General features: G+C 39.2%; 1 long non-coding RNA gene across 1 annotated transcript in view; it reads right to left on the reverse strand.

Moving 5' to 3' along the window:
* LOC148371434 (uncharacterized) overlaps positions 1–18718 on the reverse strand; it is an 88865-nt gene that overhangs the window by 4293 nt on the left and 65854 nt on the right. The window contains exon 3 of the long non-coding RNA XR_015849815.1: positions 1678–1790. This is a non-coding gene — a long non-coding RNA (uncharacterized LOC148371434). The remainder of the gene's footprint in view (positions 1–1677; positions 1791–18718) is intronic.

Raw genomic sequence — 18718 nt, forward strand, 5'->3', positions numbered from 1 at the left:
GATTGTTTTCATAACGCACTTTGTGTTGGATATTGTTGCCTGAAACGTGCTTTACAATTATATTTTGATTGAATTTGGCATTTTTCTAGATAGGATCCCTAATATTTTCACAGCCCCTCGACCCAAAATGAAAGATAAATTTTGAGTTTTTCCTTGCCCTCATGTTGGTTTCAGATCAGGGGATGGTGTAATAATAGTCTGAAATAATAGTCTGTGCAATAACCTGTGCAGCCCTTTGAGACTCTTTGTGATTAAGGGCTATACAAATAAAAATGACTTGACATACAATACACATCTTTTGATTGTAGATGTATTTACTTTTTGAAATACATTATTTATTTCAAATTCATGATTTACTTGTCTACCTTCAATACAAAATTATTAGTTTTATTATTTGTTTCTTTTTAAGACCTAGGCATTCTTTTTAATTTGCCATATGCAAAGCACGCTTTTTAAGGCAACAATGAAAATGACTATATCAAAGGTAATTTATACCAAAAAATACGCTTATGTATAACATGGAACTCAAAGCATAGTGAGAAAGGACGCAGGTAATACAAATTAGCGTTAATTTACGGTAATATGCAACTAGGTACTTTTTGGAGCGCGGAATATTGATTTCCTTTTTTCCCTAGGGAAGTAACTAACATTTTTATCAAGAATAACTCACCCTACACTTGTTTCTAGGCAAAATTTGTAGGGCTGTTTAGCAACTACAAATTGGCCAATTCACTTACTGAAGTATTTTAACCACACACAGATAAATAGGGAACTGTTAAGAATTTGTTTTTAAAATAATTCCACCCAATTTGAATCACTCCTCCAGATGCCTTTAATCAGTGGTCAGCAACCATTTCTTTACCACAAACCGGTTAAATGTCTCACTATATTCTTGCCGCCCGGTCCAATGATAACATTAGTAATAAAAACAACAAAAATATCACGTTATATCACTTTGTACAATGTTGTTTTGGCTAAACTCTTTCCCATAATGCTCATCTATAACGTGGCATTGTGAGTAAAAAAGTGTGAGGCTGAGATCAGATCTAATGCCTTTTTCTACGTCAACTACAATCCTAGTGGGCTTGTGGCTAGGATTCAGCGCTCTCGATGTCACGTCCCAGGTTTGATTTCCGTTGCACCCAATGCTGAGCGAATAGGGTCAGCAATATGGTGATATATTACCTTTTTATATTGGTGCCACACGCACCGAAACTTTGAGTTTATTTGGGGCTGAGAAAATGCATGTATATTCGACTAAATGCAATATAAGCAAAAAACTACGGAAATATATTTTTCTTAATGTGACGCCAAATGACTCACGGCCCAGTATCGGTCTGCAGCCCGATAGTTGCTGTCGACTGCCCTGAAAACCCAATACTATATGTAACAGTAACAGTAACCATCAGTAAAAATGTGACATTACTAAGTAGATGAAAGCACGCCAAGTTGCTTTCTACTGGGTGTCCCAAAAAATACATCCTTTACATCCTATAAATACAGCCGAAACAAAAACATCCAAAACGTTTTGACACTTGTCAGAGTTGTAACAGAGAATTATTGTCCGTAGTGGTGCTACGAAACACAAGATGCTTAAGGGGATTCCTGGCAAAGATAGACCGATGTGGAGATTTACATCCCGTAATAATCCGGCGCTGATGGAAGGTGTAAACTTACTCAAGTCGTGAATTTGAGTTACACGTGCTTTACTTGGCTTGTTGCGTTTGATGGCGCCTCGTGAATCACGGCGCTTCTGTCGACCGTTGATTCACTCGCTTCGCTGGCCGAGCCTGATGGAAACAACAGCGAGCGTAACCCGTATGCAAATACACAAAGGTGTCCCCCGCAAAAGGTTTATTTGCCGGTGGCACGATGGGGCTTGTGGACTTCTGAGGGCCAACTGCAGGAGAACAACCTCTAACCTCTTTGACTCCCTCACCCTCTTGGGGTCAACAAGGGAAGGGGGGAGAGCGCTATGGGGGAGAAGCTGCGTAATTGATGTGAAGAGAGAGGCCTGCAGAGGCTTGCAAGGGCAAGGGTTGGGGGGGAGTGTATTCAGCCACCAGAGGGGGTGAGGGCTGTGAGGTTTCTAACCCTGTTGGAGCTACTGAACACTACCAGTTTCATCTGTGTATTCAGGAAACCCTACTTTACTGTGAAATAGGATGTGATTCAAAACAAAGTTTTTCTCTCAGATCTGTGACCTTAATCAATTTAATTGTGTAATTCGGTCTTCTGTCTCATCTTGATGAGAAGTTTTGAATAGAAGGTCCTTTTTACTTAGCCTATGGTTGTCTCCACTTTGAACCACATGCTTTAAATGTCACAGGAGCAAACGTCGCTAGTTCTTAGTCAAAATTCACAGTTGCTCTTTCAAAAAGAAGTCAAAGGGCATGCTGAATTGCTGAGGTCTGGGGAGTAGGAGAAGCAATGGTTGACAGATGTTTACAGAAGCGGTCTGCCACCATAAAAAGTAGGGGGGATTTTCTGCATGGCCACCACCAACATCAAGAAAGACATTTTGTTCAAGTTCCCATCTGCGTCGTTTTTCCTATTTGGTGTCATTTCAGCATGGTAGCCTTCACTCAAAAATGAAAATATTCAATGTTTTCAATATTTGATCAGAAAGAGGGACTTTCAAACTATAAGAGAATTGTTTTAGTCCATCCAGCTCAGGATATAATTTTTTTTACCAATTACTTTACACATGACATAGGCCAAATGTATTCCCTGTTAGTGCATAGCAGTAACTGGGGGGACATTATATGCTTAAGTTAGCCATTACTACTAATGTGATGAAAAATAAGCTAGTATAAGATGATTACTGTAAAATATCTTCATCATGATTATTTACCGTATTATCAAAATTACAAAAAATATTGGTTCTCACTATAAATAAGCGTTACGGGGTGAACGTACTATGCTTTTCCTTAGTAATAATCCATGAAAAGGTTGAGGAAAGAATTGTGCTTATTCTTTTTTCTTGAATGTTTTCACTCCCAAAATATCGTTACATCAGAGTCATGTGACTTAAATAATAGTCAGCAGATGTTTTCTGTAGAACTCTTATCAAGTAACAGGGGGACAGTTTACACTGGGACACAACATATCTTAGAGATTTTAAACGTGAAAAATGCACTATAACGGAAATTGACATTAGGTGAGGAATGTTATCATTAAGGCAATACAGAAATGATGAAAAGCAATGAATTGATTAGATTGTTCTTACTCATCATCCAAACATCATTGTAACAGATATCAATCAAACATGACTGGGAACATAGCCTTTTAGTGCACTTGTACTACGATCAAGGTCTGTTATTTAGAAGTAAATTATCCTGCATACACATCAATGTGCCCTTTTGTAGAGGGAAGTTAGGCATACAAGAAAATCTTTTAAAAAATAAGTATAAGCCCATTTTTACACAAATTATACTGCTTTATGTCACTGGGACTCAAATGGCACTGAATTACAGCAATGAACCATCTATGTTTGACTCATCTCACTTCATCTATGACTGTACATTGTTACCATGGGTAAGGAGTCGGGTCAAGTCAAGTTTATCTGTCTCAAAGGGCTGTACAGACTACAATTGCACCAGTCCCTGATCGAAAGAGTCTAAGGAGTCATCGTTTTAAAACAGTGTAGTGGAAGAAAGTTTAAATTAATGCATTGTGTGAAACAAAAGTGATCTTTGGGGGTGAAAAAGTCAGGCAGGTTTTTCTGTCCTGTTTAGGTCGCTGGGCTAGAAAATAACTTGAAACCATTCCCATGACTCGGGCTAAGAAGCACTTGTTTGTTTGCTGCTAACAAGGCTTTCATCCCACATCACAAAGACTAAAAAAAGGCTATTGAAACAGTAGACCACAGAAAGAATGGAATTTAAGGAGGCAGCTATGCTGGAAGAAGACTAGAGAACACGGAGGCGCTAACAGAACTGGAGTTGTTGGAGCTTACTGAGCAGGGTGACGAAAGGCTTAAATTGATGGGCGTAGAGTCTGATACCTTAAGCTTAAGTTTGAGGCTATCTGGTTTACTTTTCATCAGATGAACATAACTGTTGATGGACTCTTGCGACATGGAGAGTCAGACGAGGGCCATCAACATGTGAACGGCTTAAAATAAGACCCAAGAGTGGACGGCAAACTATGGTCGTTCGAGTAAAGAGGACGAGGATCTGCCAGATTGTTCTCGTGACCATAGCTGAAGATGTCATAAAAATTCGAAATGACTAAGACAAAAACACACTGGAAGAATGACCATCATCAACATGAGCTTTGGTTGTTAAAATAATTCAGGTGGACGATTAACACTGTAACGTGAAACTTGAGATCAAGAATTTAAATATTTGTGAAATCAATGGTAGAATTTGAGTTGAATATGAAATATTTATAGCTGTTGCTGATTATTAAAGGTGGGGTGCATCGTTTGAGGTGTCCTTAAAAACTTGAAAGTTAAATATTTTCTCTACTAGGCATGTGTTGACAATGCCCAACTGATATAAAAAAAAAACATGCGCTATTTTCCACTGCGATCATCTGCTCTTATCTTACTTTTATCAGGGCTGTTCGGGGCGAAACACATTAGGTTGGAGGAGTGGGGGATGGAGGAGTACTGGAGAGTGATGTCATGCTTATCCCCACAGCTTTTTATTTTTTTTTGTTGATAATTGGACGGGGCTATTTTTGGCATCGATATTTGGGAATATGACAGATATTGGTGTCGGCATTTTTAAAATTTATTTGACCGGCCGATTAAATATATTTAAAACTGGGTTATAAGGCTCAATTGCAGCTGAGCCTCTCTCTCCCTCTCTGCCGCCGTCTGTCTTGGATGTTACCCACCCCGCGCCTTCCGATTGCATAAACGACCAGGGGCGGAACCTCTCAAGCAGGAATAATAACTTTAGAGTGGAGTTAATAGTGGCATGCCTGAGAATCACGATCGCTGGTAATATTGAGATTTTTTTTAAGTCTGTTGTAGAAAAGCATGTGTGTGATTAAGAAATAGTGTAAAAAGTGTAGTTAACTTGTCTTAGTTTAGCACATACAGGTGAAGACTGATATATGAGCTTTTATCAAAGCATAAGTAAGTCAATCAAGCGTGTGTGTTTGTGATTGAGAGAGAGCACACTAAAGTGGAAGTGATGAGCTCTTATCATAACATTAGTTCATCAATCTGGCTTTAAAACAGGAGTGCCCACACTTTTCAATTTGCGTGCTCCATTGAAAATTTGATGTACTTTAGTTTTGAGTTAATTTAAGTCATGTTGGTCGTATTGACATTATTAACTATTTATTGTAAAAAATCTGAGAGCTATTCAAGTTTTCGTGTACCTTCGCTGCAAAGCCTAATTTTATCTTGTGATGAAATTCAAATGTATTTACTGTAAAAGGTTTCAGAGAGCTATTAAAGTTTTATTTGAATCAAAACAATTATTCTTTGTTTCGTTTTGCATAATTAAAAATCACTTACGACAATAATTTTAAGCTTTAACAAAAATTAATATGAGTTCTAACTATTGGTCATTGGCCTTCTTTTAATGCTAACAATTGATATCGATCCTGAAAAACGCATTTCAGTCGAGCCTTACAAAGTAGAGATTGAACTTTTCTGCCATGACACCCACCTGTACTCTGATGTGTGTCAGAAGGTAATCTTTAGGAGAATTTGTCAAAAGGTGGTTCTTATCTCTGAAAATGTCTCAAAAGTGTTTTCAGAGGTATAAAAGCCTCTTGCTGGAGAATTCAAATATTTGCCAGTCTTACTGTTGATAGATTGAGGACACAATAAAAGCAACGGGCTTGAGATGCATGTTGTGGGACAGGATTTAGCAAGCATGCGTATAAATGGCGATGACCCCTGATTTGCCATGCTTGACTACAAGGAGAAGGCAGATGGTGATATGTGGAGGGAGGGTAGGGGGCCAATTTGGCTAACGGAGAACCTTCCTCACTCAGAGACAGTTGCTTTGCCGGACGGCCGAGTCGCCGACTGCCGCCTTTGTGTTCTCAGTCCAAATGTCTTGGAGCAGGAAACATTCCAACACAATCAAGCGAGCAAACACAAGCTGCACTGAAATGGGGTTTGCGTCTGGCGTCTCCGATTCGTACAAATCGGTTGCTGTTTTATGTGTTGGCTCCTGGGGACGCTTAAAAGGAGACCCCACAGTTTGTGCTGTTAAATCAAATGAAGCCTAAAAATTCTTAACTTGAATGCAACTGTTGAAACGTGGGTAAAAATCGAGGGTAGCAAAGACAGGGTCCGAACACCCTTTTCATGGCCAAATTCAAGCAATTTTAAAGCACTTTCAAAACATTATTTTATTTTTTCCAGTACCTTTAAAGAAAGAAATCTAGCGCCGATCAAAAGAAAGTTTTTTTAAGTATACCTTACCGTCTAAAATAAAGGGGCTATCTTGCTGCTGTCCCATACTTTGTGCTATTTTGAGCTGTTCTTATCTATGATCTACGATCGTTTTGTGTCAATGGGCTACAATAAACTGACATGAAATCTGACGTTTTGCTTCAGCAATGCACACACAGCTTCAATAAGTCACACTTGTTTATAAAGACGGAAAAGGCTCTGTAGGTGTTGGGTAATAATAGTGTTCAATACAGAAGACGAAAAAAGAAAGTATTGAAAGAAAAAAGTACGTTATACATAAAACCAAAAAAGATAAATGAGCCAAATTTGGACTCATTGTAATGATATTGATTGTTCCGAAACAGAGTACATTTAATCTTTCACTAGATTGCTGGTCTTTTGCTTTTTGTTTCACCTCTTTGAGACTCCTTGAGATTTATGTCTATACAAATAAACATGACTTGACTTGACTTATTTTGATTTATATTTTTTCCGTGTTTTCCAGAGGATATGTGTCTATATTGGTTAAAATAGAATTGTCAATAGTTAATAGTTTTTGATTTTGTCATTCATTTCTAGCAGTTAAGAATAAATAGTTTTAATTTAGATTTTATTGTTTCGCATTTTTAATGATTTTTTTGTGTTTAGCGTGTAAAAAGCTTGAATTACTTTGTATTTTACAATTTTTGTGTAGATCTGTGAAAACTTTTAATTTATATTTCATGTGTTTTTCATGGATCCACTGCAAAACATGAAATTAATAAATAATTTGGTGCATAATGTTTTGGGAATATATTTGGGGCGGCAGTAGCTCAGGAGGTAGAGCGCTCGTCTTGGGATCAAGGGATCCCAGTTCGAATCCCGGCTCGTCCGTGTTACATGTCGAAGTGTCCTTGGGTAAGACACTGAACCCCTAATACCCCCAATAAGCAGGTTAGCGCCTTACATGGCTGCAAGGCCGCTATTGGGAAATGTGGAGCACATTGTAGAGCGCTTTGGGAAGTCATTGACTTGAAAAGCGCTATATAAAATGCAGATCATTTCATTTCATTTCATAATGTTTTGGGAATATATTTGGGGCGGCAGTAGCTCAGGAGGTAGAGCGCTCGTCTTGGGATCAAGGGATCCCAGTTCGAATCCCGGCTTGTCCGTGTTACATGTCGAAGTGTCCTTGGGTAAGACACTGAACCCCTAATACCCCCAATAAGCAGGTTAGCGCCTTACATGGCTGCAAGGCCGCTATTGGGAAATGTGGAGCACATTGTAGAGCGCTTTGGGAAGTCATTGACTTGAAAAGCGCTATATAAAATGCAGATCATTTCATTTCATTTCATAATTTTTTGGGAATATATTTGGGGCGGCAGTAGCTCAGGAGGTAGAGCGCTCGTCTTGGGATCAAGGGATCCCAGTTCGAATCCCGGCTCGTCCGTGTTACATGTCGAAGTGTCCTTGGGTAAGACACTGAACCCCTAATACCCCCAATAAGCAGGTTAGCGTCTTACATGGCTGCAATACAAGGCCGCTATTGGGAAATGTGAGGCACACTGTAAAGCGCTTTGGGAAGTCATTGACTTGAAAAGCGCTATATAAATGCAGATCATTTCATTTCATGTCATTATTAAAAAAAACAAAAGGAAATCTGAGGAGCTGTTTGGGAGCCAAAAGAGACGGCTCTTCTCAGTGACTCGAGCCAAAAGAGATGGTTTTCTAAATCAAGCTTTCCCTTTGGGTGCGACCAATAGGGGGCGGTGACGGTTTACATGACCATAATGACAAGCCACCAGAACAGGCGTGTCAGAGTCATTTTCACGCCCTTCATTTATTAATTTATTGTGCGGTGTATAAAGTCAGACTGCCAAGAAACATGGCAATGGCAACAATTTCAAGCGTTTTCAAACACTTCCCTCAAAATGCAAGCATTTTCTGACCTTGAAAACCCGAAATTAAAATACAATGCGGTGGAACTTCTTTGAAGAGGACACCAAGCCATACATCTGTTGCAAGAAGACGCTCATCCCGTGTTATTTCGAGTGACTGATCCCCGTAGCTAATACCCGTGATTGTTTTTTTTTCCAGGCCTTTTGAGTGACGCCATTGATGCAGGGGATAATGTGGTACCGCTTTCAGCAGACTGTGACTGGTAGAGTGTAACGCCAATGAAGACTTCATCTTACTTTGGTGTGCGCCATGACGGGTGATTGACCTCTATCCTTCCAGGACCTTTCCCACCATACAGCTATATCTATTTTCCTGGAACTCCGATGCCTATGTTAGCTCCTGCCTTTGAACCATTCAAACTACAATGTACAGGGTTTGTACACCTTTTCCATGTCCAAATTCAAGCACCTTTGAAACCAATTTTCTAATTTCTCCAGTATCATTTAAAGAAGAACTCAAGCGCTGTTGGAAATAACGGGAGCCTTAACTTTAGTTTCAAACCCTAACTCTCGCCCCAACCTTTTTTGGAGCCCTAAAATAGGTTTGAAGCCCTAACTTGCAGCCTAAACCCTAGCTCCTAACCCTAACTCTACACCTGACCTTACCTGTAACTCTAGCTGTACCCTAGCTCCTAACCAATTTGGGAACTCTATATTCAGTTTACAACCCTTAGTTATAAGCTGTAACCCTAGCCGTAAACCTATTTTGGAACCCTACATTCAGTTGAGAACCCTAATAAAGAGCTTAAACCCTGCCTAGTTCCTAATCCTACACTTGAATCTGGCTGTAACATGAGCCCGAGCCCTATGTCCGACCCTAGATTCAGTTTATTAACCTTCTTTTGTGTTTCTAACCCTAGCCCCAATCCTTTTTTGGAACTATAAAATAAGTTCAAAATCCATATTTGAATCCCAAACCCTAGCTCCTAACCCCTAACACCTAACCTTAGAAACATCGCAAAAAATTCAAGCATTTACAAGTGCTTATAATTCAATAATTTTTCAAACCTTGAAAAAAACATCAAAATTCAAGAATTTTCAAGGATTTTAAGCACCCATACCATCCCCGAAAGCAATAACGGTAGACTACAATATTACATTTGTGCAGTGGTTCTCAATTACTGGCGGCGTCAAGGGGGACGAGTTTGACCTCGAGGGACGATTTTTAAAAGTCCTATAATAAAGTGAAATTGTACCTCCACTACACTATTGGGCAGTGGTACCCTCTTTAGCAGAGTGTTTTGTTTACATTTAGCATCTGTGCTTTGCACATAGCAGAGAGTATGAAGTGCAGACACTAAGTGCAGCAGTGACTCCCTAAAAAACAAAACAAAAAAAAACCAATAAGGGCAGACAGGCATAAAGAGAAAAACGAAAGTCTCCTGAAAGCTAAGACAGGAAGTTTAACGAAGCATATGTAGTGATTGATTTCACGGCGACAACTGCGTTAGAAGGGGAGATACTGATTTGCTTGTTATGTTCAAAAATGTTGGCAGCGGACAGCGAATAAATAAGGCTGTCACTTAAAGAAATTACACCTCAATTGTACTGCTAAGGACACTTTATTTTCTTCCTCCTGGGGGGTATGACAGGAAATAACTGAGAAGCACTGCGGTAGTGCCATGTTTGTGCGTATTACTTATGTGTCTCCAAGATGCCCGTCTTCTATTAGTGGATGTCATATAAGATGCCAGATTCGCTTTTGGTTTCAATCACAACATCATGAAGATGCCGATAAGCTTTTGGATAAACTACCACCCACAATAGCTCTCTTTATTGGGTGCAGAATCTCGTGTAACAATCTTTAATCTGTTTACTTGTGTTTCCCATAATTTGCAGTGATGGTGAAAGGAGAAGCAAGAAGATAATATGCAATAATCTAAAAAGAGCTTGAGATATTAGATAAATACGAAGAAAGCACACGCATTGTAACCCTTGCTAAAGGATACAGCCGTAACCAATACATGATTTGAACAATTGTTAACAATAAGGAGGTGATAAGAGGATTGAAGTCTTCTTGAGGCATGACAATTTTCGCAAGTGATAGTTTTAAAATCCTATCCCCTGTACATCTACCCACTAACCAGCTAGAATTACATGACTGCAAAATGACATAAATACAATTTCATTGTTCCCTACATGTATATATCTTTATAATTTTGTTTAATAATATACACATATAGTGTCACGAGGCGAGGTGGGCGTGGAGTGGGGAAGGGGTGACCGGACCAGAACGGAGGCAGGAGGCAGGAAGGGAGAACTCATATGCGTTTATGATCATAAGTTTTATTTAACAAAATAAAAGTCGCCCAATACTCCGGGACCAAAACAGAACAATACAGAGTTCCTCCGGCACGAACTCAACAGGACAAGGCATAACAGACGGAAAATGTTTAAACCTAAAACAGGACAAGGCATAACAGACCTGGGATTGTGTGATGAGCCAGCGCCCGCCAAACCCAAAATCCAGCCTTAAATAGCAGACCAGCAATCAGCTGATCTGCTTCAGCTTGAGTTCGGGGGCGTGGCATACTGGTCGTCATGGCGACCGTGACATATAGTACAAATAAGACAAACTATACACCATTTTGTTCGTGATGTCTATTCAGTGTATACAATTTTAACGTTTTCACAGGAGATCCAAAGTCTTTGGAATGCATTGGCTAATTACCATAGGTTTCTATTCCTGCTGTACGACAATTAAAGTCATATTTATTTGTATAGCCCTTAAATCATAGAGTCTTTAGGGGCTGCACAGGCCACAACTACACCAACCCCTGATCCGAAACCTGCACACCTCCACACCTCAGAATGGAATAATGTCATAGGCCAGGGTGTCTACAGTATTAATTTACTATTTTACAGACTTTGTCGAACATTTGATGGAGCAGTTGTACCTAATGTTGTGACTGGATGCCATTAGCCATAACATGCTCCCAGTTAATGGCGTCGAGTATTTTAAGTAGCATTTGACGATCAAATCGCGGCATGAAATAAAATTCTTATGAAAGCATGCCTATGTGAAAATATAAAGCTCCATGAATCCATCGGGCGCATCAGTGCCTTAACAACATTCGCGCTAACACGGGTGTATTTCTTCCCTTGTAAATGGTAATCGAGGAACTCCTAAAGGGAGACGGAGGGCGAATAAATGGAGGATTTTCAGCTTGTTAAATGGGGCATTAGAGGGCTTGTGACTGGGAGTTGTAGGCTATAAAAGCCAACAGTTGGGCTGCACTCATGTTTTAGTACGTTGGCTCACGGCTTGACAGCTTTGCTGTTTGGGTGGCGTTGAGGACCTGGCCTCAGGGCATGCTTTACGCTAAAAATTGGGCACATAAGGAACTCTTACAGCCCACCAGAGCTAGATTACACAACTCACAAAGCTTGGGCGACTCCCATGTGCTAATCTGCCTCTGAGGTGGTCTCTTGGTTTGTCTTGTCCTTTCATGCATTTATTTGATTGCAAACATTTTTGTCTCTTGGCCATTTGGATCCACTAAGTTCCACCCTGTCTAAGATCCACACAAAACTGTCATTCATGAACTGAAAACATTTAGCATTCGCACAGATGTTAAGCTTTTTTCTAGAAGCATTGACATTTGTTTTATAATCGACCCTTTTCGTGCTCCAAAAAGTTGATTCAAACAGTGATTCGAACAATTCGTACTACATCATGTTCAAAATATTTACACGTCACTGGCCATTACTTTTTGCATTCCAAACATTTAAGGTCATACCACAAATTCACATTTTCTGCAAATGCTTGCATTTCTGATCGCCTGATTCGTCCATCTTCGGTGATGTACTAGAACAGTGGTTTGCAAACTACACCCCACGGGCCCAAAGCGGCCGGTCAGGCTTTTTCATTCGTCCCGCCAAATGTTACAAATATAATGATAACATGTATACAGTAATCATTTGCTGTATCACGGTTTAGTAATTGCGGTTTTGCTACTTGGCAGAGTTTCATTGTATTCTGTATTCTGATTGTCTAAAGAGTTGCCTTGCCCCTTTTCTGCTTGTCCGCCCGCACGTCAACAATGTTGCACTGTGAGTTGTACACATACGTATAAGCTTGAGGAACCTACATCATGTAGTCGCAAATATTTTTCCACATCAAACTTCTCTAAAGGCCACAAAAGCAGCAAAAGGCAGAGAAAGGTGCTTTCTAGCACGAGCAAAGTTCGGCTTCTTGACCCGCTTCACTTGCTCTGGAGCCACATGATGCTCTTTACTGCTCCCTAATGGCTACCTGGTGCGGTTCTAAAAATGTGTTGTTTTTAATGGATTATTGATGTAGGACAGAAAAGGACACACTTTTAATGTTTTCCAATAAATACAGACAGGTACATTTTTGTCTGCTTTCTTTTATGGCTTATCTAAGGCTTTTGATATTTTATGCAGACAGTTTTTGATGTTGTTAAAGTATCATGTAAAGTAGATCATGTCCTAGATACAGTTGTGCAATAAAACGGCTTATTTATTTTAAAATCATAATTTGAGAAGTTATTTGTAAAAAAAAACAATTAATTTTATTTGTCAACACAATATTTGAGCTTGTAATTTTTTTGTGGAATATTTGATAAACAAATTAAAAAAATAATCAAGGTTTCCACTTTGCTGGTTTTGACTATCGCAGGACATTTCTGGAATGCAACCCCCCGTGAAAAACGAAGGATATTTGTTTTAACCTATTGTGGCCCGAGAATCAAAAACTTTTCCCTCCCTTGTACTAGACTATTTGTTAAAAGATGTACAGCTCATTCATTTTCCCCGATTTTTTTAATCCCACATACAAAAAAAAGGAAAACATTCATATATACAATTTCTCCAACACTGCTTCTTGTATTTACACAAGAAAAAAAAAGAAAACAATTCATGTAGCATTCAGAACGACAAGTTTTGAAGGCACTTTGCTATACACAGTAGATGCTAGAAACCACGGCAAACTGGGGGCTATTTTAGGCATATTAAATCAATATATATTTTGAATTAGAGCACTAAAAATAGCACCCAGAAAAGACAAAGACCCCAAAAGCTATGCTAAGCTATGCATGTCAGGTGCAATATCTTAAATTTCTTGGGGAATGGCCCACGTTCCCCATGCACTACATCATTTTTATGAACACAATCAGAGTCAAACGAGCCTTGTACTAATTCGGCTAATAAATCAGGCGGCGTTAGGAAATAAAATCAATCAATCTTATCAACTTATGTGGTCTTAAAGAGAGGGCATCTGTGCTCTCCGGTCTCTCGGCAACCACACGGAACCCTCGGAGCATCCGTCCTCGGAGCATCCGTGCAAGTCATTCCAAGAATTTGAGAAGCGGCACCCTAGGCTGCTTTCGCCAATGGACAAAAATGTCAACATGACAGGCGGCCGTGAGGACATTTTGTAAAGCTGTGTGTTCTCTACAAAGAATTTCGTCATGCCTGAGTTTGATTTGTGTGATCCGCGGAGTCCAGGAACAATAAACATTGTTTTTCCCTTTAAACATCATCATCTGTGTAAATAAAGACGGTTGGAGGCTCTGAGGTATGGAGGTGTGCAGGTTTCGGATCAGGGGTTGTTGTAGTTGTGGCCTATGCAGCCCTTAAAGACTCTCTGTGATTAATGTTGTCTGAATAAATGTTAAAACCTGGATGACATTCAGTGAGAAACAGCTATTTTAGTAAGCTGCTTTAAATAACAAAAATACAGTGGTACCTCTCCTCACTAAGGATCGAGCAATATGTGGTTTTCAGGGCCGATACCGATTGTTAGTAAAAAAGAGGAGGCCAATAACTAATATTCGGAGCCATTCTTCATTTGCGGCATAAGCTGAAAAATGGTCTAAGAAATATTTAATAATGATAAAAGGAAAAAATGAGTTATTTGTTGTAAAAATGAAAAATTTGTTAACTTGAATAGCTTTCAGAAACCTTTTACAGTAAAAAAAAATTGAATTTCTAAAATGACTAATCTTTCGCTTAAACCAAGAACTAAAAGAGCAGGAAATAAAATAGGCTTAGCAGAAACTCATATAAAGGTCTAAGCAAACTTATATAGCTTACAGATTTTTCTTTACGATAAATAAATACAAATGCCAATACAACCAGCATGACTGAAATTAACTTATAACCAAATGTGCAAAAAGCAATGAAAATTTCAACGGTGCTGGCAAATTGAAAAGTGTTGGCACTCCTGTTTTAGAGCCAGATTGACAAACTAATGTTATGGTAACAGCTAATCACTCAGCCTTCCACTTTAGATTGCTTTTTATGTTCTCTCAATCACAAACACACACGCTTGATTGACTAATGTCAAGACCTGAAATATCACTCTAAACCTGTACGTGCCTCCCTAAAACAAGTTAACTACACTTTTGTGCTACCTCTTAATCACACGCACACTTTCCCTCCAAAGACATTTGAAAATCTCAATATTATCAGAGGTCTTGATTCACAGGCATTTCAGGTGTTACTCCACTCTAATATTATTCTTTCTTCTTCATTGCACGTAATCAGAAGGCGTGGGGTCGGTAGCGTGTGAGACCGAGGGCAGGAGAGAGGGAGAGAAAGGCTAGTCTGTATATGAGCCTAAATAATCGACCCACGAATCACGTTTTAATTTTTTACTCAGAAGTGTTAGTTGTTGCACTTAATTGTTTCATTTTCTTCCTGTGACTTGTGCAGTCCCCTTTGACCCTGGCACGGAAAATCAGAGACAAGCCATTGAGGCGAACACGGAGACTCATCAGAGCTTAGAAGACACAAGCGGAAAAGAGATTTCCTCTCTGAGACGATGCACTCATCTGTCATAATAGCTGTCACTATGATATGGTTCAAGGGTTCCTATTTCCCATCTGCCTGATCTAGTCACAAGACCGCCCATACACAAAAACATTCTTATAGACCAGACCTGTCCTGAAGGCCAGATACGGCCCGTGATCACATTTTTGCGGGTTTGCGGCCACTGTCATGAAATCAGTAATATGTGGCCCGCCAGAAATGTTGACTGCAGTATAAAATACATTAGTACACAAACATTTATTTAAATCACCATTTCACAAGATAATGGCACTAGCTAGCCATTTGGCCCCCTCGCCCTTGGCTTTTTGTCAGAATTTTAGCCCACCCCATTTCCAACATGGCCACTGTAAGTAAAAAAAACGAAAACAAAGTTCACTGTGAAGGCCGCCGCTTCCAGGTCAAGTGAAATAGTCGGCCCTCACACGTTTTCATCTTAGCAAATCAAAAGTTTGGAAATCCCGATCACAGACCGATTATTTACAAAACGCCATCAATCAAGATACCAATAGCCTCGGCCATCACCTGATCATTACAGAATGGGTGTGCATTGTTGACCCAAAAGAGCGGGAGTACGAGTTTGAATAGAGCAAGGGAAGATGTGAATGTTGAGTTGCGTTTTGACATTCCCAATTCAAAAAAACAACATGCCCTGCTGTTGTGTGTACCAATGCACAAATCATAATATTCAGGAATACAATGTTTTGCAATTCCTGGAGGAAACAGGTCTTTTCAAAAGAGCCATAGGAGCCCTTGGCTGCAAACCATTAAAAGAACAGACTGGACGGAGGACATTGTTAGGAATATCCGAGTTTACGGTGGGTTTTTTATATCAGGTAAGTAGTGGTGGCGATTCTGGTTTAGATTTACTTGAATGCCGAATGCTACAGACAGACTTTTATCTGATCTTTTCTCTTTTAAGTATCTAAAGTGTTCACCCTGGCATGCCATGGCTAATCTCGCTGCATTCAATATTTCCCTTATGTTATTAATGAAAATTCATTTAAATTCTAGTACAGTAAATCGTAGCAATATTATTAAGATATGATTACAGTGCAAAAACAAAAGAAACAAATATAGATACAAATTAATTAAAAAAACATTAATTGCTTTTATCAAGGGCAGCACGGCGGCGCAGTGGTTACCGCGTGTGCGGCACAGTTCTGAGATCATGAGATCGAACCTTCTGAGTGGAGTTTGCATGTTCTCCTCGTGCTTGCGTGGGTTTCCTTCGGGTACTCCGGTTTCCTCCCACAATCCAAAAACATGCATGTCAGGTTAATTGGCCGGTCCAAATCGTCCCTAGCTGTGAATGAGCGAGCGAGTTGTCTGTTTGTTTGCCCTGCAACTGGTTGGCAACCAGTTCAGGGTGTGCCCTGACCACTGCCCGAAGTTAGCTGGGATAGGCTCCAGCACTCCCGCGACCCTACTGAGGAAAAGTGGTGCATATAATGGATGGACGGATGCTTTTATCAAATATGTTTTCCGTATTTTACTAGAAAGTCAAAAAGAAATATAAATGACAAAAATAATCAATTTTCTGGGAATGTATTTCATTGACTAATTTATTTAATAAATAATACAGAATCATTTTTTTAAATAATACTTTTGTCTGAATTCCTAATATTATATGAATCTTTAATTATGTATTAATTAAACCAATGTTAAGGATTTTTAAAATCTCGTCTTTGTTTGGCTTGATATAAAAGTAAAAATATAGTGTCCTTTTGCCTAATTAACAAGAAAAAGTTATTAAATATAGTAAAAATGTATAAAACAAAATAAGAAAATGAGCGAAATGATTTGACCCCTCTTTGAGTGTATTTGAGATTTAACCATATATCCTCCTATGTTGCTTGCTTGAACTTGCTTTTATAGAGATAACAGATGTATTGTAGCAATAGGATTCTCGCATATTGTGTTTACAAGCTGTGAAAGTTAGTTTTTTTATGGGCGCCAAATCAATGCTTTAACAGCCGCATTGTCAATTAGATTATTTACAACGCTTTTAGACAAATGCTTGCCAACAAACTCTCATGACAGAGTAAGGACCTTACACAATCCGAGGCAGCAACAGCAAAATGTTACTATAACTCAAATCTGTTTTTTCAGGGTTCATACACCTTTTCCATGACAAAATTCAAGCACTTTTGAAGGAATTTGAAAGCCAATTTTCTATTTTCTCCAGTACCATTAAAAGAAGAATTCCGGAATCATGTATTTTGCAGACCCACAAATAGATCTGCGATTTACAGATGCAATTTTTAATTTTGCGTATATCAAGACATGATTTTAAGATTTTGAGTAAATTGCAAATATATTTGTGGATCTGAATAATATGTGTGTAAATATTTTTGAGACATATAAGGGTTGCGTGAACGTGATAATTTCCCATTGAAACATTACCTTAATTGTTTTACACTGTCCATAATAAATGTCCACGCAGTAATACACATTTTATAGTACCCTGTTTAGGTGTAGCATTCATTTGTCCTGTTGGGTGGGACCCCTAGGGTCGATGACATTTCATAGGACAATGCAATACAAAGTAATGCCAGCTGCTCTTAACCACAATGGAAGAAGAAATGCACACCCACCAGGCAGCAGTGCTGGCGTCATTTTTCAGCAGACTTGTGATTCATGGCAACAATTTCAAGCATTTAACAAGCACTTCACCTGAAATTCAAGCACTTTTCAATCAATAAAATTCAAGCATTTTCAAGGATTTCAAGCACCCGTACAAACCCTGGTTTTAAGACACAGAGCTTTTGTCAGGATGTTGTGGTACATGACTTTTTAATTTGCATGCTCCTCAAAAGGACATGACGGACACTATGCTCACCCGAGTAAACCTTTTGAAACATTTTCAAGAGCCATTAAGTTGACGGAGGAAACACATTGTTCTCAAGTCGAGAGCCTAAGGTTGTTCGCCAGGGTCCTGGACTACATCAGCAGGGCCGGTGAGGAAAAATGACACAAAATGAAAAGTTTCTATGAAAAATGCAAAACATTGACAGCACTCCTTTGATTTTTGTCTGCATTGTTGAAATACAGGGGCCTGTTGTCATGATGGCACCTTCAAGGCTCCAAACTTAGCTAAAAAACTGAAACTATGTTCGAAGAATCATCATGTGAGACACAATCATGTAGTGGAACCGAATAATTTGAACATTTTAAATTACATTTACAACAACAACAACAAAAAAGGGTTTTATCCCTGTTTGGGATGGCCAGGTCTTACTACGGTTGGAGAGGTTTAAAGCTATCTCTGTTTTGATATTTTTGCTTGCACAGTGCTCTGGGAGATGTGTAAATGCTTAGAAATCTTCTTGTATCCCATTTCTGCTTTCAACTTATCTACAACTTAATTCCGGACCTGTCTGCTGTGTTCTTTGATCTTCATAATGCTGTCTGTTCTCCAGTGTCTGCTTTAACTGGCATCTGAGCCCAGGTGCACTTAAACTTGTCTTAAGGTGCACTCTGTCATTGTAAGTCATTTAGGTCAACATTGGAACATCCAGAAGTCATCAAGGAACTTCTAGAGTTAGTTGCCTGAGCTGAGAGAACAGGGAGCCAATATTTTGGCAACACCTACTTTTCAATTTTTATTCATTTGAACAAT

This window comes from Urocampus carinirostris, chromosome 2, assembly GCF_059441175.1.
Source record: "Urocampus carinirostris isolate Australia breed hairy pipefish chromosome 2, RoL_Ucar_1.0, whole genome shotgun sequence".
Taxonomy (NCBI): Eukaryota; Metazoa; Chordata; class Actinopteri; order Syngnathiformes; family Syngnathidae; genus Urocampus; species Urocampus carinirostris.